The sequence below is a fragment of the Lissotriton vulgaris genome, chromosome 9, assembly GCF_964263255.1.
Source record: "Lissotriton vulgaris chromosome 9, aLisVul1.2, whole genome shotgun sequence".
NCBI classification, from domain to species: Eukaryota; Metazoa; Chordata; class Amphibia; order Caudata; family Salamandridae; genus Lissotriton; species Lissotriton vulgaris.
Window position 1 is genome coordinate 262,665,662 of NC_141697.1, and position 27,675 is coordinate 262,693,336.

Here is a 27,675-nt window from a genome sequence, read left to right on the forward strand (position 1 = left end):
GTGGTATTTGAAACGTTTTTCATAATTTGGTATTTGGAATTTGGTATAGTGTGGCTCAATGATTAGAGCAAAAACACAGTAGATGGACAGAATGTAGAACAATGTCATACATTCACCCCAGTACAAGGATCTGGGCCTAAATCCATCGTTTTTTTTGCACTCCACACCACCCTGGGTTAGACACTGGCTATATGCAAATCAGCTCTGACCCTGTGCCTCATGGGAACAGTCCAGTCCGAACTACCAAGCCATGTCTTTCCCAGACCGAAATCAAGCATCCAAGGACCGGTTTCTGGCTATCAGCCTTCATCAGCCTGGATAGCTTGACTCCAGTGGTGAGGAGAGCTTGGGACTCACGTCTGAGTATACCCAGCACACTCGGGGTGAAAATTGCAAAAAACACAGTTGATGGACAGAATGTAGAACAATGTCATACATTCACCCCACTGGAGTCAAGCTATCCAGGCTGATGAAGGCTGATAGCCAGAAACCGGTCCTTGGATGCTTGATTCCGGTCTGGGAAAGACATGGCTTGGTAGTTCGGACTGGACTGTTCCCATGAGGCACAGGGTCAGAGCTGATTTGCATATAGTCAGAGTCTAACCCAGGGTGGTGTGGATTGCAAAAAAACGTTGGATTTAGGCCCAGATCCTTGTACTGGGATGAATGTATGACATTGTTCTACATTCTGTCCATCAACTGTGTTTTTTTCAATGATTAGAGCGGCAGACCCTGATGCAGGGGTCTAGCCCGGGACCAGGGATCAATTCCCCGCCTCGGCGGGTCTTGGGCTCAAAATTCCATGGACCTGATAATTCTCGCCTAGGTGCCTATTTCAATCATGGAGTCCCACTCTGCAACTCTGGGCAATAGCTTGCTTAATCTCCACAACGGCCCCCACAACGCTAAGGATGCCTGGCCTCCACCTTGGGGGTGCCCAGTAGTGGACGCCTCACAGGGAAAGCCAGGATGGGTTCCACAGCGGTATTTGTACAAGCGCCTTGAGACCCTTGCGGGTGAGTAGTGCGCTATACAAGTATCAATTTACATTTACATAGTGCATACTGCAGGCACAACCACCTTTTGCGTTCTAATTTCAATCCCACCGAATCTGAATTCGGGAAGATTTGTGATGCGCCCCAACATCACAAAGTGTGTCCCTTTCTGAACAGGCAGATACACTCTTTATTTTTTTATTTTATGGGCAGCGCTTACTACTCCTGGCATCCTAGGATGACATCTCCCAGCTTACCAATGCCCTTCTATAGTGTCTCAGAATGTAGTCCTCTTAGTCTGGATGCTGTTCGCTCTAGGGACCCTACCTAAGCAAAAATAATTTCCCACATCCTCATGCTTACCCGTCTCCCAAAACATTAACCTATTTTTAAAATAGTATGTACCACCATTTACTATTACAAGGGTATGTATAAGATATTTTTGCAAGGTTTCTATATCCTTTATTAGCAATGTTTTGATACCCCTCCAGTGCCAACATCTCATGTCCTTTTGCTTCCCACAACTGAAATAACCTGACCTCATCAAGCAAGAAACATTCTAGATTGCTTATTGTTGGTGAGTGTTGGAGATAGAGGACCGGACAAAGGGAACTGTGTTTATTTTCTACACAGGAATCCCCACTTAAGCTTTTGGTTTCTTTTTATTAGGTTCTCTTGGTCACTTTGGTCTTTGGCTTCTTAGTATTTATGGTCAGTGGACTTTTTATCTCTTTGTTTTTTCTGTTTTTGGTATTTTTGATGTTTCAGCTCTTGAACGTGAGGGTTTACACATTTGTTTTGTTCTCTGAGCTCTTTGTCTCATCGATTTTAAGCTCCTGTTGTCCTCAGTGCCAATCTCTGTTATTTTGATGCTTCTGGCAATTATGTCAACAACTAAACACTTAATACCTCACTTCTGCTGTTTCTAAGGGTTGTAAATTACAGAAGTTACCATTAACAAAATTAAAGGTACTCGGTTTACCAACCTCCGATAGATGCCAGGCCTTGCCATGATTTCAGCTTGTATATATGTGTGATAAAAACTGCAGCTAGCTTTGATTGCATACTGTAAAGATTAAAACCATATAACCCACTGCGTCGTCACTGCAATCTGTACTGTGTGTTAAATGCCAAGAACACCCCCCCCTATTGGTACATGTCTTGTTAATAAAATATGCAGGGCTCTTTTAACGCAAGGAGTGTGTAACATTCTGGAGCGCTAATTTTTTTGAAGCGCCGGATATCCCAATTCGAAAATAGAATTCATCATCAAATCTAGTATTACAAAGGTCAATAAAGTTCATTTGATCTCTTGATTAGAACATATCTGTGTTATCCCGTCGTCATTCTACGAATCATTGCATAAACACACTTCTGCTGTTTGCCTTGTGAGTTCCTGTGCGGTGAGACAGTTCACACCTCACACTTCCATCTGTTGCAAGCCAGCTGATTTCCATGCAGGCAAAGTCCTGTCTACTTGCTTTTTTTCCACATGGGGCTTCTATGTTTTTTGGTACACAGTATTTCATTTACTACCAATATTTCTATGCTACGAAGGGCCAGCAAGTAGCTGTTATGCTTGTGTTTTGTTTTACACCTCACCTGCCATAAGCAGCACCCCATACTATGTTTGTTTCCTCGTTAGAATCAATCTGCTTTCTTGCTCCTGAGGCCAGCATTTACAAAGTTTTATGCCATGTGAGTGGTAGCATTATGCTTAATCTGTGTTAAATGCCAGCCACATGTAGGTTATGATATGTCTAAGTGGTTTGCTGTATAGGCTTTCTAGCTTGTGTTAAGGTGTGAGGCTGTACGCACAGTACAGGGTCAGGCTACTCTCCGCACATGCAGGTGTATGATAGCATTTCATTTCATTTCATTTTCATTTCATTTTCGTTTCATTTCATTTCATTCAGCACTTAGGTTTTGGGTACTGTATGCAACAGTTGACAGACAACGCATACAATAATAGGGCTGTCCTTGCAGATATAGGCAGATTGTTCCAGTGTCGGGCTGTACATGGAGGTGTATGTGTGAACCAACAGGTGCTGGGCGGCAGGTGTCTGGCTACACAGATGTCAAGCAGGACATGCACTTTCATGGTATCGTATGCCGTCATACAACAGCACATGTAGTTATCAGGCTGCACATGCAGGGGTGTGTGCTGCATATACTTATACAAGTGTCTGTGCATTTTTCATGCTGTGTTTGCGTGTGGGCGTTTGGCAACAGATGTAGTTGTCCGGCAACACATTTGATTATCCAGAAGGGCATGCTGCTGTCAGGCTGTGCATGCAGAGCTTGCGTTGCACATGCAGGTACGAGCTGTCTATTCAGGAATCTGACCACACAAGCAGATGTTCTGCAATATTTGCATGGCACCACATGCAGTTATTCGACAGCACACGGATTTGTCGGGCCGGACACGCAGGGACTTTTGCTACATGTGTAGCTACAGCTGTCTGTGCGACACAGGTGTTTTGGCAGTAGATGCAGATGTATGGCAAAACCTGCTGTTGTTCAGAAAGACATGCAGCTGTCAGGCTGCTTGTGCAGAAATAGGGCTGCATGTGCAGGTACAGCTGTCTTTGCGAGTGTCTGGCCGCATTTGCAGGTCTCTGATGCATGATGCAGTTGTGAGGCACCCTATGCGATATTTCAGAAGGACATGCAGCTGTCAAGCTGCACATGCAGATATCGGGCTGCATATGCTGGCACTGGGCTCTCTGTGGACGTGTCTAGTTTTTAGGTCGAGCCTGGGCAGCGCATGCGCTGCTCTATGAGGCATTCTGTATTCAGGTAGAGCGTGAAGCTCCGCCCACTCTCTGCCCATATTTTTCACTGGCTTGTGTGATTGTTCACTGTAAACTCTGGCTGTTTATTGGTCAATAGGCTTAGTAGTCTAGCCTTCGTACCGCCTTGTCTAATTTTGTAACCTCCTAGGGCGACACCCCTGTTACGTGTGTTGCTACTCAGTAGACTTTAATTACAGCCTCCGAGCACTATTTTCTCAAATAGCTTTGTCCTGACTCCTGTTGCAGACAGGACACACTTTCTCCTAACGCTTAACAAAACGTATAGCACGGGAGCGCAACGCATTTGCAATGCAATAGGTCTCGCAATTGCGAAAGTTTAAGCTATTGACATTGTAAATGACAATGCCTTTTATTTATCTGTTTTAAAAACAACACATAAATAAAATGCATTGTCATTTTACTATGCCAATAGCTTCAACTCTCGTAAATGCGAGACCTATTGCATTGCAAATGCTTGTTTTTGTAGATGCCAGCTTGACAGGAAATGTGAGTTCACCTAATTTTAGCAAGTCTTAGATTTTATTTTTAACAAATATTTTTGTTGAAGCTTTCAACAAACTACAACTACAGACCTTATGACTGCACAAAAGCTATATGATAATAGCTGGAGTGTCCACATGACTGATCTTGCGTCGAAATGAGGTTAGAAAGGCAAGTGGGGAACAGGAATGGGGTTGAAGACAAGGGCATTGCTAGAGGTAGGATAGTGACAATACCAGGGGATGCGATTCCTGTAGGGCCGGATCACACAGACAGAGATGGGGTTAGGGGTACTGAGATGACCCAAATGTGCTGGGGCTTGGTTAGGGAAGATGGAGGGAAAGTTCTGGAGGGGTATGTCACATGGTTCAAGGAGGTCTCGGGTAAGAGTGAGGAAGTCGTCGAGGAGGATATCCCACGCTAGGGAGATGGGCCGCATACGGATGCGCCAAACCTCCTCGAGGCGTAGAGCCTCACTTCCAGCCCTCCACCCACTGCTGCACACCCTGTGCCATGACACCAATCCGTAAGGCTGGGTGGGTCGCCAATTATGGGTAATAGCGCGTTTAGCAAGAAGTATTGCTAGACTTGCAAAGCGGACCCTAACCACCAAGTGCCTCACATGTTTAAATATGCTGAGGGCACAGGCCTCCCAAGCGGCTATGTCCGGGAGCTCTTTCACCTTACAGATTGTGTTGTGAATTGCCTGCCAGTAAAGGGAGAGGGTGGGACAGGACCATAGCATGTGTCGGAGGTCAGTTGAGAACTCGTGGCTGTGCAGGCAGCCTGGCCGAGCCAAGGGAAAGAAACGGTTTTGCTGATTTGGCATGAAGTACGCTTTATGGCGCATGGTGAATTGTATACTTCGAAACCAGGCATTGCGGGAGACTTTGTGTGGGAATTCGAGGGCTGTGTCCCATTCAGAGTTGTGGAGCGTCCCAACCTATATCTAGATCCCATTTGTCTCGGAGGGAGGTAAGTGGAGCTCTCATGTGATCTTTCATTGCCCTGTAGAGCCATGTAATAAGGCGACAGCCCGTCCCCATAGTGAGCAGAGTCTGAATAACTGAGTGCGTGGGAGGTTCAGTGTCCACCATAGACCATTGAGTACAAAGGTAGTGCCGTATCTGGTGATACTGTAGAAAATGACCCCTGGGAAGAGCGAAGTCGTCGATTAGGTCGATGGTAAGATGCTAGCTATCTAGAAATAAGTCACCTATTGTGATGAGAGTGCAATCATGCTAGGGCATAAGGTCTCTGGATGAGTGAGAGCCAGAAAAATGAGGGAGACCGTGTAGGGGGAAGGCTAGAGCATATGGGACCACGTGGTGTGTAAGGGCCAGCTTCCGTCAAATGCATTTGTGTGCTACACTCGGCAAGCATGATGGGCTCCGGCAGAAGTAGGCCACCCTGCGTAGCAAAACATTTCTGGATGTCCGTGAGGGAGCCCGTTTTCGGGTGCCAGCCACTGTTAGATCCACTGAAGCTGGGCTGCCAGACAGTACGCCTCAAACGAAGGTGCCCCCTCAACCCGCCGTCTCCCCCCCCCCCCCCCCTGCCTGCCCCTCCACAGGCAGCTGTAATTTAGGTAAAGCTGTACAGTGGCGCTTGTTACTCCAGATAAGCTCTCATATCATGGCATCTAGATCGTGAAAAAAACTGCAGGTGAACAACTGGATGGTTGGCGAAATGATAAAGAAGGCGGGGGAGTATGATCTTCTTAGATAGGGCTATCTTGCTTGTTGGGGCTAGCAGGAGTGATTTCCAGAACTGGACCTGGGATTTTAGGGCTGTGTAGGTCCTTCGGAGTTTGCCTTTTAAGATATCCACTGGAGAGTGGTATAAACGGTCCCTTAGGTATCGAACAGCTTCTCCTTTCCACTTCAGCCAATGCCCACCCAAGCCAACCTCAACAGGTTTAACAAGCCTTAGATGAAGTCTTCACACAAACTAATGTAATCACATGGATGTGGATGTTGAAGGTCATTGCAAAAGTTAAGTTTCAAAGTTTTGGAAGCAATCAGGACATATTATAATGTTCCGGTGAGTTGGGGAGGCATCTAGGCCAGCTAGACCTACCAGGTAAACACGGGATAAAGATTTCTATGTTTCGACTTAACCCCCTTTAGTATTTAGACAACTGGAAGACTAGGACAAATATCTGGTTGCTGCTGACTGCTAACTAACTTGCTTCAGCTAAAATGTAAGGGCATTTATACTTGGGGAGATTCTCGTTTCTGCATAGATCTTTACCAGACTGATATTTAGCAGATGTTTTATGGAGGCTGTTGTTTCATAGGGCTTAGCATTTTTCACAAAATCTTGCACACAATACCATGGTAAGCCTTTCAACAGTGGTACACTTCTTCTGGGATCCCAGTGTCACACCTCTACAGGGAAGGGACTAAAGTCTTCTTTCATAAGGAGCTAACAGACCACTTGGAAAGCCAAACTAGGGATTGCCAGTAATAGTTATACGACAATTGCTAAAGAACAGGCCCTCTTCCATAACATCTTCTCCAGCATAGCAGAGATCCGCCATCAGTTGACCAGACTTTTTTTCTGTAAAAATGGAAACGGAGATCAGCAGGGTATCATTTCAAGGGTACCAAGTGCTGCTGGTCTGACGTCATCTAAGCCTCAGATATTACCAGGTAGCACACCGGTTGCAACCATTTATTAGGGTTAACATGTAGGTCTTCCTAGCAGTGTGAATATTTCTGAAGCTGACTTGAGTCTCCTACAGGAAGTCTCCAGGGACACAATTTGATCAAGTGGTGTAGATTAAAAGATCTGACTTAAGTGGGGAATTTGTAGGGACAAGCATGGCGTGCTGTAGCATCCAAACGGTCCAGTTGGGCATGCCCCCTACATCCAGGATCAGAATATTAAACAAACCGCGTGCATAAACCCACGGATAAAAAGTAACTATGAATCTGACACTCCGCCCCTTTGTGACTTATCCACAGTATACAAACGTAGAAAGTGCACCACTGGCTTTAGGTGAACGTAAGGAGCAAATTCAAGTCTTTGAAGTATACAAATATCTTGATAAACAAGTAAAAACCAAATAGCTAGACGTAAAGTACTACTAAATTACAGAATTCAAGCATATACCTCAGTTGAGCACCAGCAGTGAGTTTATGATGATGTCTTGCAACCCAGTGCCAGCTGCGCCAGTTGTCCCTGTAATATTAAATGGTGGAGTCCTCGTTCCCTCTCTGAACCTTGCAGCCTCAGGGTCAGCAGGGCAGCACTGAGAAGGGCAGTGAGAGAACAATCAGGTAGTCTGCCCGAAACTACAAGACATTCCTGTTGCTTGCAAGATTTGGAAGCCATGATATTTTTTTATTGACTAGGACCTCAAAGTACCTTACTAAACATTTGTTTCTGATATTCAGCTCGTCCATCCTTGGACAATTACCAGGTTGTGCTCCTTGCAGAGACTTGCTCATTTAAGTGTTGGTAGCTTTTTAAGGGTTCACAAACCTCTCCGACGTTAGTCCCTTTATTGACCATCCATAGCAGTGATACTCAAAGTGTGGCCCTCCTGACCTTTACATGCAGCCCGCTGACCAACAGCAGCACTGGTCTGCTGGTCACTTGACTTAGCGCTAACATCACAAAGATGTCAAATAAACAGACACGCATATATTGTAATGTTAATTGAAGGTAAAGAAAGGAAGTAACTAGGTTGTACTGCACCACTTAACTTTAGGAACACCTTCATTTTCAAAACCATCTTGCATCAAAGTTGTAAAAATATGATAAGGTGTCAGAATTAAAACAAGGTGCATTTCATTAACATGCAGAACCATTTCACCTTAGTGCATCAGAATATATAATTCTATTGATAACTATTTTTTTTAATGATTTTTCAAATATGAATTCAGAAGCGTTTATTAACCCCCCACACCCTCCACCCCCTACTGACAGTGACAATAGTGAGCTCGGAAGCAAGTCAGTTCTGTGCACTCCTGTTGTAGTCACGGTTCCTATTTTTCATGAATGACATAATATTTTATTAAAATAAAACACAGGAGGTTTTGTACAATGTGCATCCTGAAGTGATGTATTTTGAGGTCCTCTTATATGTGATAATGACAAAAAAGGAGGGAAAATCAAATAAAAAAATTGTCTAGAATCACACTGTTTGGTAAAGTGGAGATGTTGAGATTAATCCCAGGTTTTCTGGTTTCACGTTGTGCAGTTCAGCCACTAGATGTATATACTTTGCTTCCCCTATACTTACCTTACTTCCTCTATTCCCCGGATCCCCACCCTGCTGCATCAATGCGGCCCTCTGTCACATTACAGACCAAACTTTGTGGCCGCTGGGAAAATGTTTGCGAGTACCCGTGATCCGTAGTAATGTGCACAACCACCCAACCTCATCACGGATATTGGAGTTGACTCTCTGTCTTCACAGTACCATACGAGGCTGGGACTGTGGTGCACCTCGAAGCAACAAGGACCAAACACAGCTCTTGGGCAGGTCATTTTGGTGTTGTACTTCTAGTTCTTAGCCATCTTCTTCAGGTTCTTACTGAAGCGTTCCAATTAGTCTTGGGCAGTGGTTCGTTTGTAAAAAAACGAATACTTGCCGGGGCTTGTGTCAGGTGGCAGCTTGAACCAGCCCATTTCTCTTGTTAGCGCCGCCTAAAACAAAATCAACTACTAACCATGAAAGTCGGGATAAGATATGGCGTAATGGCCAGAGATGCTGACTTCGGAGCTGGGGAACAAGATGCAAGTCTTGGCGTCGGCCCACCATCCTGTGATTCTGGGCAAATCAGTTAATCTACTGGTGTCTACCATAAATGAATGTGTCCTTAACTGGTGCTCATGAAAAGCGCCGGTTTTGATGATTAAGTGCTGGTGCTGAGCACCGAAAACCTCTGGCTCAAATTAAGCATTTGTCTTGGGATACATCTGTGGGAAACGTCACCTCATCCGAGTTTTACGTGATGTAAAATGAAGTTCGCCAACATTTTCCGAGGAATCCTCTTTTTCTAGTGGCCCTGGGTGTATATATATATATATATATATATAACACGTCCGGCAGAAGGTGGTGGCTGTGTCGGGCTGACACGCTGGTGTTGGCTGTGATTTCCTCAAGCGGCCTTGTGTGCAGTTCTTTTAAAACTGCCAGTTACTGAGTACCTGCTTTTCTAAATTTGAAGGAGAGAGGCCCAGCACGTCTCGGCAGGAGTGCAGCACTTTTAATAAGTTCAAGTTCAAGTTTGAAATTTGTATAGCGCACTACTCACCCAGAGGGTCTCAAGGCGCTTGAGGGAGGGGGGTATGTTACTTATCGAATATCCAAGTTTTTAGTAGCTTTCTGAAGGAGAGGTGGTTCTGTGTAAGGCGGAGGTGGGTGGAGAGAGAATTCCAGGTTTTGGCCGCTAAGTAGGAGAAGGATCTTCCCCCCCCATGGTGGAGCTATGGATGCGCGGAATTGTGGCGAGGGCTTGATTGGACGAACGTAGTTGGCGGGTGGGGGTGTAAAAGGACAGGCGCATGTTGAGGCATTCGGGTCCTAGGTCGTAGAGGGCTTTGTGTGCGTGGTTGAGGAGGCGGAACGTTATTCTCTTGTTGACGGGGAGCCAATGGAGGTCTTTCAGGTGACCGGTAATGTGAGCTTGGCGGAGGATGTCTAGTATGAGTCTGGCTGAGGCGTTTTGGATGCGTTGGAGTTTTTTCTGTAGTTTGGCTGTGGTCCCGGCGTAAAGGGTGTTTCCGTAATCCAGTTGGCTTGTGACCAGTGCGTGGGTGACAGTCTTTCTTGTTTAAGTGGGGATCCAGCGTAAGACTTTTTTGAGCATGCGTAGGATGTTGAAGCATGATGATGAGACGGCGTTGACTTGTCTGGTCATCGAGAGGGAGGAGTCCAGGATGAAGCCCAGGTTGCGTGCGTGATCCGTAGGTATGGGTGCGGTTCCCAGGGCCGGTGCCCACCAAGAGTCGTCCCAGGCAGAGGGGGATGAACCTAAGATGAGGACTTCCGTTTTGTCCGAGTTAAGTTTTAAACGGCTGCTCTTCATCCATTCGGCTACTTCTTTCATTCCTTCATGTAAGTTGGTTTTGGCGGTGTTTGCGTCTTTGGTGAGGGAGAGGATCAGCTGGGTGTCGTCTGCGTAGGAGATGATGTTGAGGTTGTGTTGGCGTGCGATGGATGCGAGGGGACTCATGTATACGTTGAAAAGGGTGGGACTGAGTGATGATCCTTGTGGTTCTCCGCAGATGAGTTCGGTGGCCTCTGATTTAAAAGGGGGAGGTGGACTCTCTGGGTTCTTCCGGCGAGGAACGAAGTAATCCAGTCCAATGCTTTTCCTTGTATTCCGACGTTGCTGAGGCGTTGTATGAGGGTGCTATGACAGACTGTGTCGAAAGCTGCGGAGAGGTCAAGTAGGATGAGGGCAACTGTTTCTCCGTTGTCCAGTAGTGTTCGAATGTCGTCTGTTGCTGCGATGAGGTCGGTTTCGGTGCTCTGTTTGGCTCGAAAGCAGGACTGTGAGGGGTCGAGGGATTTGTTGGATTTGAGGAAGGCGGCAAGCTGACTGTTGACGGCTTTCTCAATTACTTTGGCAGGGAATGGGAGGAGCGAGATGGGGCGGTAGTTCTTAAGTTCAGTGGGGTCTGCTGTGGGTTTCTTCAGAAGGGCGCTGAGTTCGGAGAGTACTTGCAGTGTTCAGTTGCAAGCAGGATCTTTTAGATAGTACCTGCACTTCTATAGTTCCATTTCAAGCATTGCCTGATCAGATGGTCCTCGCGCAGCCCTGCACGCTTTGAGCATGAGCTATGCAGAAGTGCCGGTGAGGGCCAGTGAGTGTTTGTGTACAAGGTGACTGGGCAGGAGGAGGTGCCCCCCAGCAGACCTCCACAATGCAGCTTTAGAAACCTGTTTGCCTTGAGAGATGCTAATAAGGAGCCCTGTGAATACTTGCAGGGGGACCAGGCACTAAACCGCTATGGGACCGTGCAGCCAGCCGGACAGGCTTTAACCAGATTGAAGTATTGGTCATTCTTCTACGTGGGTGCTTACTCGGTCTTCAGGTGAACAGTCTGACATGGGGTGCACAGTCTGTTTGCCATTCACAGGCTGCCATGCAGTGCACCATCTTGTTATGTTGTGTTAATGGGTGCCAAGTTCAGTCTGCCACCCAGAGCACATGTAATTCCTTAAGTGCACTGAGCTCCATCGAGTGCAGTTTTCCATGGATGGCACAATCTCCTCTGCAGTTCACTGCCTGCCATAGAATGTGCAGTTCCATGTAGGGCGGAGTCCAGCATGCAGTGCATTGTCTGCCGTAGAGTGCACAGTGTTATGGAGTGTTTAGTCTGCCATGAGATGCTGTCTGCCATGCAGTGCTTCTCCGCTCATCTTTACGAAGAAGCAACTGCGAGTGTTTGCTGCATATGCTTCAGTTTGCTGGATCCACACGAAAGACCAGGAATCCTTAACTATTCCCCCAGGAGGAGTCCTTCAAACTGGCTTTGTGCTTGGTTTAAGGCAGTGGTTCTTAAACGTTTCGCCTCTGGGGGATCCCACTTACTCATTACTAGAATTCGGGGACCCCCCACTGAATCATTTACTGGAATCCAGGGACCCCCATGAAGTCACTATTGGAAACAGGGACCCCAGCCAAAACACTTTTAATGGTTTTAACCTTAAAACAATACACACAAATACAGAAATAAGTAGTCCATAAACAAATACACAAATGATGGCCTATTTAATTTGATTCAGAAGGTCACTGGTCTGCTCATATGAATCATTTTCAATTTAGCTTTTTCATTTATATATGCGTTATTAATCTGTTAATATTATTTAAATGTTATAAGCAGTCGCGGACCCCCTGAGGAGGTGTCGCTGTCACCAGCTTCCCTTGACCACAGATTAAGAACCACTGGTTAAAGGGATAGCTCCTTGGGTGTAAAGCAGGCTCCATTAGCCCCTGTGGTGCAGGCGGTACCCCACCCTTTGGGGAGCTCCCTACTTATCTTGAGGCCAATGAATATCTGTGAGATACGGGAGTGTGGGGGCTTGAGTGCATATTCTGCAGAGGGCCCTCATCATTTTGCGCTATACCACTAAACAGTCAGGGTATAATCCCACCATCTTCTTCGTGGGAGCTACCAGGCCATGATTACCATAACAAGCTTCTTTGTACAGCGCACATTATCTCCTGAGGTGGTCCATCAAGAGCTGCATCCACTGCCATCCTTAGACCACTGGTTATCACTGCAGAGGCAATGGCTGTCCACCTGCCAGCTCCCTCCAGACATCTGCCAGTGACAGACTGGGCGTCTCTGCTGCATCCCTCTCTCTCATCTCTCTCCAGGAGCATTGGTAATACCATACTTTATTGGCCAATGGGATGTAGCAGAATTTGTCACCATCTTAGGTAATACTGTAATCCGCACCCAGGCCAAGCATGATTCCTCCAGAGTGCCTTTAATGCTTTACTGATTGGTGGGCACTCTGTCTAGCAGATCTATTTGCATTCTTTACCATCAAAGCATGTTTCCCAGAATGATGGCAAATGAACCTGATTGCACCCCTTCATAAAAAAAAGACAAGATATCTGCACCGGGCTAATGCATACCAGGGTCCCCTATTCTGGGGTCCTAACTGCCCTTTTAGGAAGATGGGTGTGGCTAACTCTATAAAAAATTATCGGCAGCCCATACGCGGATTCTATAGCACAACATGGTAGAGCTTAATGAAGCCAGAAGTATGCCTTTCACTACCAACTCAGGGGTCAAGTAAGGCTGCATTCTGTCCCCACAAATAATTGATCTCTACACGAATGACATGTACAACGCAATATGTTAGAAATGGGATCCCTGGCTGGCCAGGGCTTTCGCCAAAGTCAGTCAGAGACCACCACTCCCAAGTCAGGGCAAGGGAGTTACACGCCAAGATAACCCCTACTCGCCCTCTAGGTAACGTGGCGCGAGCAGCAAGGCTAAACCTGGAGGCGATATGAGTTAAGTATTTGCGCACGCACCCCAGCAACAACACCCAAGGCCCACCACAAAGGAAACTCCACACAAGGGTATATATAAAAATAGCCTTTGTATTCCAATAAACATACATTAGATAAAACACACACTTTACATTGTGCCAGAGGCACGGGCAGAATTTACAAGGGATATTTACAAGACAGGGCCACCTGGACCACTGTCAGGCATCAGCACTTTTAGAACTTAGAATACAATACTTGTAGGCCTAGAACTTAAACATAGAGCCTAACGGACAGTACCTCCCGACCTGGTTGCAGGGATAATGCGAGTGACCTTCTCAGTAAACTTGAGCGGGCGGCCCAGCGAAGCGGCACGACTCAGGGGAGAGTGGTGCCGCTCGAGGCTTGAGCGGGCCACCGGCAAGGTACAAGCGTTTCTCTGGGGCGACCAATGTGTGCGGCTCAGAAGAGGAGAGGAAGGCAGGATGCAGGCGACCCAGCGAAGCGGCGCGGCTCAGGGGAGAGCGGTGCTGCTCGAGGCTTGGACGGGCTGCCGTGCACGAGCTGCCGAGGGGAATGAGCGAGGCACATTTTAGCGAGGCCCCAGGGGCCCAAGAGAGATCAGACAAGTCCCAGCAATTTGTCAGGGCAGGCACAATAGAGTCCACTGGTCCTGGGACTCTGGTCAGGGGGCGAGCTCAGTACCACGCCCTTGGAATAGCACTTAGAATATAACAGAAAATCACTGTAGCTCAATACAAGTAACTACTGGTAATCAGGTAAGTACCCCCTACGCAATCCTAACCACCTTAGGAACAGGTCACGCAGGGAACCAGGACCTCACTAGCACCACCTGTACTAGCAAGAACAACCAACTAAATATCACCATACATTTAGGGGAATAGACCTGGGGGACAAAACACATGATGTATCAAAAACACATTCAGCGGTGTAAGGAACACATGACGCATCAACACACGTTCAGCAGTGTAGCACAAGAGAACACATGATGAATAATCTACCCATTCAGAGGTGTAAACAAAAACACACAGTTGCGCAAAAATCACATTAGCCACCACCTGTGGCAGTCCCTAGGCCAACTGGCCTCTCTAGGGCTAGGACGCCCTGTGTCCAAAGTCAGGGTCCTAAACGTGGCAGTTGCCCACAAAGTGCTGGGCAACTGGTGAGAATGGTGGGGACAACGTTGGAGCCTCACAGGCTCTGAACAAACCAACTGGCCCCTTTGAGTCTCGCTGGGCTCTTTGCACAAAAAGAATGTCCCTCTGAGCCTCTCTCAGGCTCTCCAACAGGAATTCCGCCTCACTAGGCAGGGGGGTCCCTCACGGGGGACCCAGGAACACTTAGGGCGCCTGGTGCCCCTCTCAGAACTGTGAGCCTCTCAGGACTCAATGAACAAATGTGGGCACGGTGGAGTCCCCACTCCTGGGGACTCAGGAAGACCAATGGCAGCAAGAGCCTCTCTGGCTCGGGTTGGAGTCCCCCTCCTGGGGACTCGAAATGCACAGAAATGCCCCCTTTCGCTGGAGTCCCTCTCGGGGGACTCGAGATGCCGCCAATGCCCCTTGAGCCTCCTGGCTCGAAAAGAAGATGCCACCTGACGCGTTGGAGCGGCCCTCTGCCAACTGGGGCCGCTCGGCGAACAAATAGGAACTGCCCCCAGAGCCTTGCACAGTCACGGAGCCCCCACCAGCCCTCCTTCACTTACCGGGCGGTTCGTGGGGGACTCCGGTCCTTTCTCCTGGGTGGCGGTAGCGCTTTGCGGGGCTCTCTCAGCATATGAGAGCCCCGCCTTCACAATGCGCCCGGCCCGCTACCTGTTCCCCCGGTCCCCCATCTCGGGACCGGGCCGTCAATGGCTCGCGCTGTTTGCTTCTTTTTCCCGGCGGCAGCCAATCACAGCGCGGCGGCGGGCGGGACTTCCTCCGGCAAACCGGAAGTCCCGCCCCACATCAGGCACCGTCGTGCCTGACTTCCTGTTTTGCGGCGCTCGGGCCGCGGCGGTGAATCTCGGGGGCATTTCAGAGGGGTGGCACCCTCGAGATTAAAATAAACAGCGAGGTGGGCACTCGCTCGTTTTAAGTAATAAACAGGGCAAATAACGCCGGGTGGGCACCGGCTGAGATCAATAGCGCTTCCAAGCGCTAACAGGCAAATAAAGCGCTCGCCCAGCGCTTGAGGCAAAGAGCAGCGCTCCCAGGCGCTGTAAGGCAAAAGCGCTCCTTGCGCTAGGAGGGGAAAGAAAGGACTTCCAGGCGCTTGGAGGGTAAATACAGCGCTCCCAAGCGCTATAGCGAACAAAGGTCCAGCAAAAGTCCTTTAGGAGTCCAGGGGCTGGGCAGAGTCCAGGGGAGGCAAGCCTTCCCCTGGGCCCAAGCAGCAGCACGCCCCTGGCAGATTCAAGCAGCAAACAAGAACATTTTCATGGGGTCACAGCCCCTCTTTTATACACCTTTTCCCTTTGTCTTTAGGTGCAGGGTGGGGGGAGAACCAGTCGCAGCTGGTTTTGGAGTACCCTTGATGGCCCAACCACCCCTTTCATTCATCAGGCAGGCTAGGGTCATCAGTCGCACCACAGGGGGCGGAGCCAGCATTGTGTGGGGGAAACCCAGCCTCATTCAGGACACAGGCGCAGCCCCTCCCTCACATCAGCATGCTAATCTCTCCATTCACCACCGGGGCAGACCCACACAGACTCCTGGAGCCTGGCATCCCAGCCAATCACACGCCAGCACCTTCACAGCACATACACAGCCATGTCTAGAAGTAGCACTTCCGCGCAAGACACAACCATGCCACATACATCGTTGCGAAGCATTCACTCTCACGAGTTCGCACATACCAAACTGGACCATGCACGCCTCGCGCATCAGGAACTACCAGGGACACAGACATTCCCCATGCATTCCTATGGGAGAGCAGGCCAATCTCACACACGCACTCAGGGAGAGGACACACTTTACACTGCGCCACAGTGTCATAGTGCGCATAGACCAGAAATCACTAGGCAAAAAGTTCAGGGGTGAACCTGCCAGAAGGGCCAAGTCCAACACAACCCCCTTCCAGCCAAAACGCAGGGGAGAACAATCACCACCGTGATGGACTTCCCTGCTTGGGGCGATAGAACACGGACGCGGGCCCGCACTGCAGGGACACCCTCTGGTTCTACGCCACGTTTATCCATGACAAGCACATACTTAAAAAAACAGGCCCAACTAGGCTACCCCACTGGTACTCCTTAGTTGTCCACGGCTAGGACCAGGCCCTAGGCCACCCAGATACCACTGGTCCCTACCAATCCACAGAGTGGGGGGTGGTAACCCCTGGCCTACATAGCCATTCTCCACTCCCTTTCTCAATGTAGTTTCAAACTACCACTGATCCTCCAACCTAGGGTCCGCACCCTCAGGCTGACCAGAGGTCACGGGCAAGAATGCCCCACCCTACCTCTACTTCTGAAGCACCCTCCAGAACACAACTCTCCCACCAGTTCGGGACCTTTACTCCCTCAGGAGCAGTGACCACGGTCAGACCAGCACAAGATCGGTGTAGTGAGGCGTTGCACTTTGCGGGTTGCCAGATGCGGCGCAGGCGGCGGCTCACGGACCGCTTCGAGACGGGGACGGCAAGCGGCATAGGCTGCGCGGCCGAAGGCAGACGCGGCTCAGTGCGGTGCCTACAGGACACCAGGCTGGTCATGACAGAGTCACAGCTCCCCTAACTGGTCTACCTTCTGGGATTCGAATTCACTCCTCCTTCAGCAGCAAGGCAACCACTGCAGGTCAATCCCCCATACAGCTTACCCGGTTCCTTCTCTTCAGGCAGGAGTTCCTTCAGGACACTACATACAGTTGCCCTTACGTCCAGATCCGGACACACCGGCTACTGGCTCCCCAACCGAGGGACGTACCCCTTTGGTCAGATGCCTGGCGCACCAGGACTTCCTTGAGGGTGACACATAACTAATGTGTCGTGTACAAGTCTGCCTGACACTCAGGACAGAAGTGGCATCACCCTGGTCACTCCTTGGCGACACAACCCTTCTGGTTGGCCCCTGACCCACTGGTTACTCCACTGGGGAACCTATCCCCCTCGCACCCCTCCATCTGGACTTCTGCACCCTCCCAAATGGAGCGGTACTGCCAGATAACAGAACTACTAGAGCCCTGCTTACAGGCGCTCCACGTTCTCTCCACGCTGGGAGATCTCCCTACAAGGACGCTCCATACGGACATGCTAGGCTCCCTCACCTGGTGTTCCTAAGCAAAAACACTCAGACTACGAAGACCAGGCTTGTGCTCCTCTGAGCCACTTCCACCACACTGGGCTGGAAGACCAGAACCTTTCCTTAGGGTCACTCCCCAACAATTAACACAATAGCACAGGGGCAGGGGAAACTCCCATGAGCTTCAGGCCCACCCATGAAATCATGTTCACTGATGTTCTACATTCTTCAAATACTATGGGAGATCTTCCTCAAATGACCTATTGGTACAGCCTAGGCCCCCGACCTGACGTTCCCTGCAGAAACATTCCAGGCCCTGACACTGGGTTTCGGGCACCTGGAGACATGCAGTCCCACCCACTCCTTCTCCTCTTGAGACAGGACGTGAGCCCCTACACCGAGACCTAGCTGGGCTACACTTAACCTCTTCCACCACACTGGGCTGGAAGACACCTCAGCCACTCCTTTTGGAATCACTCCATCCCCTATGCCTCTCTCCTCCCAAAACATTACCAACTCCAAACATCTGTCTCTAAATAGACCACAGAAATCAAAAGCAGGCTCCACTGTCTGCAGACGTTCTTGGGAAAAGTTTAACACATGGAACTTTGGTATCTGAGCAAAACAAGAGTACACAAGCATTCAGCAAGCTCCCCATCCAGAGAACTCACACACACGTCCAGTGCCACACACCATTCATCCACACACACCTCTCCCCAGACTGGTAAGGCAGTTTCTACCACCCCTGATTTCTCAACCTGACCACACGTGACACAGGTACCATTACTCCAGGGCAGGGACGGGGGACACATGCACTGAACACACTTATGCTGCCACCACTGGATCCCACCCTTCTGGTGAATCCAGAAAACACACTGCACTTAGGGGGATGATCTACCCTCCCGAGCTAGGGACACCTAACTCAAAGTGCACAAGAAACACATTTCCACAGAAATGAAATTTTTAGCAAACTCCATACCATAATCCCCAAAATGTGATTTATCTAAAATGCAGAGCTTTGTAGTGGCCAGTTGCCACTGTGGTACAACGCAAACACAAATCCTTATCCTCACCGCTGCGTCCAATGTTAGAAACGGGACCCTGGCTGGCCAAGACTCGCGTCGAGGTCAGTCAGGGATCACCATTCCTAAGGTCAGGGCAAGGGAGTTACACGCCAAGATAACCCCTACTCGCCCTCTAGGTAACGTGGCGCGAGCAGCAAGGCTAAACTTGGAGGCGATATGAGTTAAGTATTTGCGCACGCACCCCAGCAACAACACCCAAGGCCCACCACAAAGGAAACTCCACACAAGGGTATATATAAAAATAGCCTTTGTATTCCAATAAACATACATTAGATAAAACACACACTTTACATTGTGCCAGAGGCACGGGCAGAATTTACAAGGGATATTTACAAGACAGGGCCACCTGGACCACTGTCAGGCATCAGCACTTTTAGAACTTAGAATACAATACTTGTAGGCCTAGAACTTAAACATAGAGCCTAACGGACAGTACCTCCCGACCTGGTTGCAGGGGTAATGCGAGTGACCTTCTCAGTAAACTTGAGCGGGCGGCCCAGCGAAGCGGCACGACTCAGGGGAGAGTGGTGCGGCTCGAGGCTTGAGCGGGCCACCGGCAAGGCACAAGCGTTTCTCTGGGGCGACCAATGTGTGCGGCTCAGAAGAGGAGAGGAAGGCAGGATGCAGGCGACCCAGCGAAGCGGCGCGGCTCAGGGGAGAGCGGTGCTGCTCGAGGCTTGGACGGGCTGCCGTGCACGAGCTGCCGAGGGGAATGAGCGAGGCACATTTTAGCGAGGCCCCAGGGGCCCAAGAGAGATCAGACAAGTCCCAGCAATTTGTCAGGGCAGTCACAATAGAGTCCACTGGTCCTGGGACTCTGGTCAGGGGGCGAGCTCAGTACCACGCCCTTGGAATAGCACTTAGAATATAACAGAAAATCACTGTAGCTCAATACAAGTAACTACTGGTAATCAGGTAAGTACCCCCTACGCAATCCTAACCACCTTAGGAACAGGTCACGCAGGGAACCAGGACCTCACTAGCACCACCTGTACTAGCAAGAACAACCAACTAAATATCACCATACATTTAGGGGTATAGACCTGGGGGACAAAACACATGATGTATCAAAAACACATTCAGCGGTGTAAGGAACACATGACGCATCAACACACGTTCAGCAGTGTAGCACAAGAGAACACATGATGAATAATCTACCCATTCAGAGGTGTAAACAAAAACACACAGTTGTGCAAAAATCACATTAGCCACCACCTGTGGCAGTCCCTAGGCCAACTGGCCTCTCTAGGGCTAGGACGCCCTGTGTCCAAAGTCAGGGTCCTAAACGTGGCAGTTGCCCACAAAGTGCTGGGCAACTGGTGAGAATGGTGGGGACAACGTTGGAGCCTCACAGGCTCTGAACAAACCAACTGGCCCCTTTGAGTCTCGCTGGGCTCTTTGCACAAAAAGAATGTCCCTCTGAGCCTCTCTCAGGCTCTCCAACAGGAATTCCGCCTCACTAGGCAGGGGGGTCCCTCACGGGGGACCCAGGAACACTTAGGGCGCCTGGTGCCCCTCTCAGAACTGTGAGCCTCTCAGGACTCAATGAACAAATGTGGGCACGGTGGAGTCCCCACTCCTGGGGACTCAGGAAGACCAATGGCAGCAAGAGCCTCTCTGGCTCGGGTTGGAGTCCCCCTCCTGGGGACTCGAAATGCACAGAAATGCCCCCTTTCGCTGGAGTCCCTCTCGGGGGACTCGAGATGCCGCCAATGCCCCTTGAGCCTCCTGGCTCGAAAAGAAGATGCCACCTGACGCGTTGGAGCGGCCCTCTGCCAACTGGGGCCGCTCGGCGAACAAATAGGAACTGCCCCCAGAGCCTTGCACAGTCACGGAGCCCCCACCAGCCCTCCTTCACTTACCGGGCGGTTCGTGGGGGACTCCGGTCCTTTCTCCTGGGTGGCGGTAGCGCTTTGCGGGGCTCTCTCAGCATATGAGAGCCCCGCCTTCACAATGCGCCCGGCCCGCTACCTGTTCCCCCGGTCCCCCATCTCGGGACCGGGCCGTCAATGGCTCGCGCTGTTTGCTTCTTTTTCCCGGCGGCAGCCAATCACAGCGCGGCGGCGGGCGGGACTTCCTCCGGCAAACCGGAAGTCCCGCCCCGCATCAGGCACCGTCGTGCCTGACTTCCTGTTTTGCGGCGCTCGGGCCGCGGCGGTGAATCTCGGGGGCATTTCAGAGGGGTGGCACCCTCGAGATTAAAATAAACAGCGAGGTGGGCACTCGCTCGTTTTAAGTAATAAACAGGGCAAATAACGCCGGGTGGGCACCGGCTGAGATCAATAGCGCTTCCAAGCGCTAACAGGCAAATAAAGCGCTCGCCCAGCGCTTGAGGCAAAGAGCAGCGCTCCCAGGCGCTGTAAGGCAAAAGCGCTCCTTGCGCTAGGAGGGGAAAGAAAGGACTTCCAGGCGCTTGGAGGGTAAATACAGCGCTCCCAAGCGCTATAGCGAACAAAGGTCCAGCAAAAGTCCTTTAGGAGTCCAGGGGCTGGGCAGAGCCCAGGGGAGGCAAGCCTTCCCCTGGGCCCAAGCAGCAGCACGCCCCTGGCAGATTCAAGCAGCAAACAAGAACATTTTCATGGGGTCACAGCCCCTCTTTTATACACCTTTTCCCTTTGTCTTTAGGTGCAGGGTGGGGGGAGAACCAGTCGCAGCTGGTTTTGGAGTACCCTTGATGGCCCAACCACCCCTTTCATTCATCAGGCAGGCTAGGGTCATCAGTCGCACCACAGGGGGCGGAGCCAGCATTGTGTGGGGGAAACCCAGCCTTATTCAGGACACAGGCGCAGCCCCTCCCTCACATCAGCATGCTAATCTCTCCATTCACCACCGGGGCAGACCCACACAGACTCCTGGAGCCTGGCATCCCAGCCAATCACACGCCAGCACCTTCACAGCACATACACAGCCATGTCTAGAAGTAGCACTTCCGCGCAAGACACAACCATGCCACATACATCGTTGCGAAGCATTCACTCTCACGAGTTCGCACATACCAAACTGGACCATGCACGCCTCACGCATCAGGAACTACCAGGGACACAGACATTCCCCATGCATTCCTATGGGAGAGCAGGCCAATCTCACACACGCACTCAGGGAGAGGACACACTTTACACTGCGGCACAGTGTCATAGTGCGCATAGACCAGAAATCACTAGGCAAAAAGTTCAGGGGTGAACCTGCCAGAAGGGCCAAGTCCAACACAATACATGTGTCTTTGACCCATGACCAGAAAATTAACGGAATACAGGCTCCCCTATTTCTGTACGCTTAAGTTTCTATTTTCCAAGCACAAATAAAAAATGTCCTACAACCCCCAACTAGCTACAACCGAAACCTACTGGGAGTGGGCCAAAGACACTTAAACAATCAACCCTTTAAAAACTAAGTTGTGATCTGAGGCCCAAAATCGACGAAAACAGTAAGCAACTGATGTTTTGGAGGCGTTACCAGAAGGCTACATAATGCTTAGGCAGGATAGACCCACCGGAAGAGGAGGGGGCATCGCTATTGTAGCCAAGCAACGCCTACGGTGCCACTTAGACTACTCTCCTATTTTGGACAGCGAGGCGGGTAGCTTCACCATTAAGGTAAATGACGGCTACACGATGAAGAGTCTTCTGATCTACAGACCCCCTGGCCCTATGGCCAGGTTAGGGGAGAGCCTGGTAAAAGGCATTATTGAGGCTGCGCTGCGCAGGGACAAGTTCCTGGTACTGGGGGACCTCAACATGCACCTGGATGATTCCACGGACAAAGCAGCCATGGACTTCTGCCAGGCGTTGCGGGCCCTTCAGTTGAATCAGATAGTAAGTGGCCCCACTCACCAGCTGGGCCACCTGCTGGACCCCATATTCGTCAACTGGGGGGAAGTAGACGCCCTGATTCCCATTCCTATTCCCTGGTCGGACCATCACCTGGTACCTTTTACCATACGCATCCCGGGGATTAGATTGCCAGAGCCAGCGCCACTGTACCACCCAAGGCGGAGATGGGCCTCCTTCTCCCAGGCTAAGTTTAGTGCGGCACTTATTAGAAGGGGGAGCACCGGGGTGGATGACGTGGATACAGCTATTGCCAACCTCTGTAAATGCATCACCGAGGCACTTGACTGCACGGCCCCACTCTCCCTTGCAAAATTGGGTGGCCGCACTCAAAAAACAGCCCCGTGGTATAGTGACGAGCTTCGAGTCGCTAAAGCAGCACTGAAGCGGGCTGAAAGGCAGTGGCGGGGGGCTTTTGCCATGGACGCCACGGAGATCTATCTAACTGAGAGGCGTGCCTATCATGGGCTAATTAGGAAGACCAAAGCGGCACGCTATGCCACTAGGATTATGGAAGCTGGGAATTCCACAAAGGAACTGTTTTTGCTATACAAAACTCTTTCGGGTGGGATGCCCTCCACTGCAACAGATGATTGCTCAGTGGAATCCTGTAATAGGATTGCGGACTTCTTTGCTGAAAAAGTGGCAAAAATATATTCGGCCTTCCCTAGCCATCCTACCGCAGGGTCGGAGTTTGTAGAATCCCCGAGGGAATGGGGTGATCGACACATGCTGACCAACTTTGTCACCCCATCCCCGGAGATTGTCTTGCAGATCTGTGGGTCAGTTAAATCAGGTTTCCCTCGGGACCCCACCACGCCTAAACGGCTAGTCGACAGCTTGCCAGTGTTGGAACCGTACATTAGACATCTTTTGGATGTCTCCTTCAGGACCAAGACTGTGCCCAGAGACTGGAAACAGGCGGTGGTGCTATCTCTTCAAAAGAAGCCTAACATCAGCTTCGAAAAATTGGAGAACCTCCGGCCAATCTCCCTCTTACCCTACATGGCTAAAGTGGCAGAGAAAACGGTAAACACACAACTGATGGATTCCGTGGAAGAGGCTGACCTCCTGCATGAGACGCAGTTTGGTTTCCGTCCCCGCCACTCGACTGAATCAGCGCTTCTGATGGCAGTGGAGACCTTACGTCAGGGGGTGGATGAGGGCCAGACTATGGCTCTCATCCTACTGGATCTAAGTGCAGCATTTGACACTGTAGCTCACACCACCTTGCTACAGTGTCTGAATGACGGAGGGATATCAGGAGCTGCACTTGAATGGATCCAGTCCTTCCTGACAGGGAGAGGCTTTCAGGTTCGCCAGGGAGACTGTTACTCTAGGGAGATTGGCTTGGGCCAGGGCGTGCCTCAGGGCTCGTCCCTGAGCCCAACCCTATTTAATCTCTGTCTCCCCGGTAGCGCCCATCGCTGAAAGCCATGGTCTGCACATAGTGTCCTATGCCGATGACACGCTCCCTTTCGCGCGCGCCCAGTCTTGCAGTGGACAGTTTCAGGGCCTGCATGCAGGAACTGGCTACCTGGATGTCCACCAACTGTCTTAAGCTAAATGGCAGCAAGACTGAGGTGCTCGTGGTGGGGGGGAGCCCGTCTGTTTGGTCATCGGCATGGTGGCCATCATGTCTAGGGGAGGTGCCTACACCCTGTCAAGAAGCCAGAAACCTGGGAGTGTGGTTTGACGCGGATCTGTCTTTTGGACCTCAGATAGGCCGTGTGGTGGGGGTCTGCTTCAGCGTCCTAAAAACCCTGCGGAAGGTATTAGATCTTCTCCCCACGACAGCCCGCAGGACGCTGGTGCATGCCCTCGTCACATCGCGCCTGGACTACGGCAATCTGCTTTATCTGAGAGCCACCGGTAAGGCCATCAACCGCCTCCAGGTGCTGCAGAATGCAGCGGCTCGCCTGATTCTGAAATTCCCTAAGAGATCAGCGTCCAAGGCAGCCCTTCAGGCCCTTCATTGGCTCCCAGTAAGGAGCAGGGTCGAGTTTAAGGCCCTTGGCACATGTCACTGCATCTTGGGTGGTAGGGCACCAGTTCCGCTTCAGGGTTTGATCACCCGGTACGCGCCAGCGCGCGCTCTGCGTTCCTCCTGCGCGGGGCTACTAAAGGTCCCAGGATAAAAAAGGCACGCATGGGGGGCAGGTCTTTTAGATACCTGGCTGCAAAGAGCTGGAATGCCTTGCCACTGGACCTTCGCCTGGAGCCATCTGAACTTGGCTTCAGGAAGAAGTTAACAAGCATTTGCAATGCAATAGGTCTCGCATTAGTAAAGTTTGAGCTATTGGTATTGTAAATGACACATTTTTTATTTATGTGTTGGTTTTGAAAATAGCGAAATTAATAGCTTTGTCATTTACAATGCCAATAGTTATAACTTTTGCAAATGTGACACCTATAGCATTTGTAATGCAATATGTGTTGTATTTACGTGACTTAGATGTATTGATATTACAAATATCAATGGCTTTTATTTTTTTTAAATAATTAATACTTAAATAAAAGTTATTGTAATTTATAATGGCAATAGCTTAAACTTTTGTAAATACCTTTTGTGAAGATTATGTTCAGTGTATTTTATTGTGACGAAAATCCAAGAACCTAAGTGAAATATTAACATCTTTTTGGGACATTTGTAATAAAGCTTGAAACATTGAGAGAACATATTTGAACCAGTTGTTGTGAATGGTTGCAAAGATTGATGCTGTGGTGGTGGTGACTGATGTTGTGGTGGTGAGTGATGCTGTGGCGTTCAGTGATGCTGTGGCGTTCAATGATGCTGTGGTAGCGCATAGTGATGCTGTGGTGATGTGATAAATAAAGTGAGTGCGATAGATAGAGTGAGGGTGATAGCTAGATAGAGGAAGGGGGATAGATAGATAGAGGGAGGGCGATAGATAGAGTGAGTGTGATAGATAGAGTAAGGGAGATAGATAGCTAGATAGATAGAAAGAGTGAGGGCGATAGATGGATGGATAGATAGAGTGAGGGCGATAGAGTGAGGGCGATAGAGTGAGGGCGATAGATAGAGTGAGGGCAATAGATGGATAGATAGAGTGAGGGTGATAGATAGATAGATAGATAGATAGATAGATAGATAGAGTGAAGGCGATAGATAGATAGTGCAATTATGTGGCATTTAATTATGTGGTACTGAGTGGTATTGTTTGGAGTGTATGTTGCATTGAGTGCAGTATAATTATGTTGCATATCATTATGTGGCACTCAGTGGTATTGTGTGGAGTGTGTGTTGCATTCAGTAGAGTGTAATTATGCGGTGTGTAATTATGTGGCGCTGAGTGGTATTTGGAGCGTATGTTGCATTGAGTGCAGTGTAATTATGTTGCATATAATTATGTGGCACTGAGTAGTATTTGGAGTGTATGTTGCATTGAGTGCAGTGTTATTATGTGGCCTGTAATTATGTGGCAATGAGTGTTTTTTGGAGTGTATGCTACTTTGAGTGCAGTGTAATTATGTGGCGTGTAATTATGTGGCACAGTGGTATTTGGAGTGTATGTTGCGTTGAGCGCAGTGTAATTCAGTAGTATATAATTAGGTGGCACTGAGTGGTATTGTGTGGAGTGTATATTGTATTCAGTAGAGTGTAATTGTGTGGCGTGTAATTATGTGGCACTGAGTGGTATTGTTTGGAGTGTATGTTGCATTGATTGCAGTGTAATTATGTAGCATATAATTATGTGGCACTGAGTGTGTGAGGGTGCAGAGTGTATGAGGGTGCAGAGTGTGTGAGGGTGCGGTGTGTGAGGGTGCGGTGTGTATGGCCAAAAGTAGTGTGAGGGTGCAGTGTGTGCGGCCTAAAGTAGTGTGAGGGCGCAGTGTGTGTGGCCTAACGTAGTGTGAGGGCGCAGTGTGTGTGGCTGGCTCAGTGTGTGTGTTGTAGCACAGTCAAACGCATGTTTATGCCTGAATGGTCTTTAGGAATGTAGCAGTTTGTTTCTTTGTTTGGGGACTGTATTGTGTAATAGTTCTATTTTATGTCCGTGAAAAATACCGGATTTTTTTGTGATAAATAACAGTGAAAACTGCAGACAGGTGTTTCTAATTGTGTGTAATTTGTTATTGCTGAAAAAATGAGGGATATGAGTGAAGTAATAATGAGTGTGGTAAACAACCAGGGGTGCAGTGTGTGAGGGTGCAATGTGTGAGGGTGTAGTGTGTGTGAGGGTGTAGTGTGTGTGAGGGTGCAGAGTGTGTGAGGGTGCCGAGTGTGTGAGGGTGCCGAGTGTGTGAGGGTGCAGAGTGTGTAAGGTTGCAGAGTGTGTAAGGTTGCAGAGTGTGTGAGGTTGCAGAGTGTGTGAGGTTGCAGAGTGTGTGAGGTTGCAGAGTGTGTGAGGTTGCAGAGTGTGTGAGGTTGCAGAGTGTGTGAGGTTGCAGAGTGTGAGAGGTTGCAGAGTGTGAGAGGTTGCAGAGTGTGAGAGGTTGCAGAGTGTGAGAGGTTGCAGAGTGTGAGAGGTTGCAGAGTGTGAGAGGTTGCAGAGTGTGAGAGGTTGCAGAGTGTGAGAGGTTGCAGAGTGTGAGAGGTTGCAGAGGGTGAGAGGGTGCAGAGTGTGAGAGGGTGCAGAGTGACGAAGTTTAAAGCAGGACATTTGGGAGGGGGGCAGCCTTTGTGTGTATTTAAAAAGTAAAGAGCAATTTACAAAAAGCGACAGTACTATATGCAGAGAATGCTACTCACAGAGAGGGTGGAAATGGGGAAAGATTTCAGCAGATAGGATGCAAAATGTGGGAGTTCACACACTAGGAGTCACAAGGACGGTGCGACCTGGAGGACATGAAACGCGCAACACCGTTCTACTCTCCGGGAGCAGCGAAAAGTGTGCACTTTGAGAGTGCAAGGGGGAGTCTCACAGATAAGTGGCGTGAACTGAGAGTGTTGGGGGGGCGGAGCACGGGGGAAGGAGAGGGAAGAGTAGAGTGAGATGTAACCCAGAGGAGGGGTATAAGTGCTTTGGGAACAAGCGATGCACGCTCTGTGCTGGGGAAGGGGGAGGGACATTAAAGGAAGGGGGTGGAGGGGAGCCTGTAAGAACTTGCGGCAGACATCAAAGAAAGGGGTGTCTCACAGATAAGTGTAGGAAAATATAGGAACCCACGCGCCATTGTTAAAAACTCTTGGTGCATCCTGCAACAAGATGCGGCGAAACCGCGTTAAAGCTCGTACATGGTGTTTTAACCAACTCTTGTAGCCCTGCTTGTCCGCCTCATATTTGTTCAAAGCCTT

At 49.7% G+C, this 27,675-nt stretch overlaps 1 protein-coding gene across 2 annotated transcripts in view; it reads left to right on the forward strand.

Moving 5' to 3' along the window:
• JDP2 (Jun dimerization protein 2) overlaps positions 1-27,675 on the forward strand; it is a 78,014-nt gene that overhangs the window by 32,729 nt on the left and 17,610 nt on the right. The window lies entirely within an intron of this gene.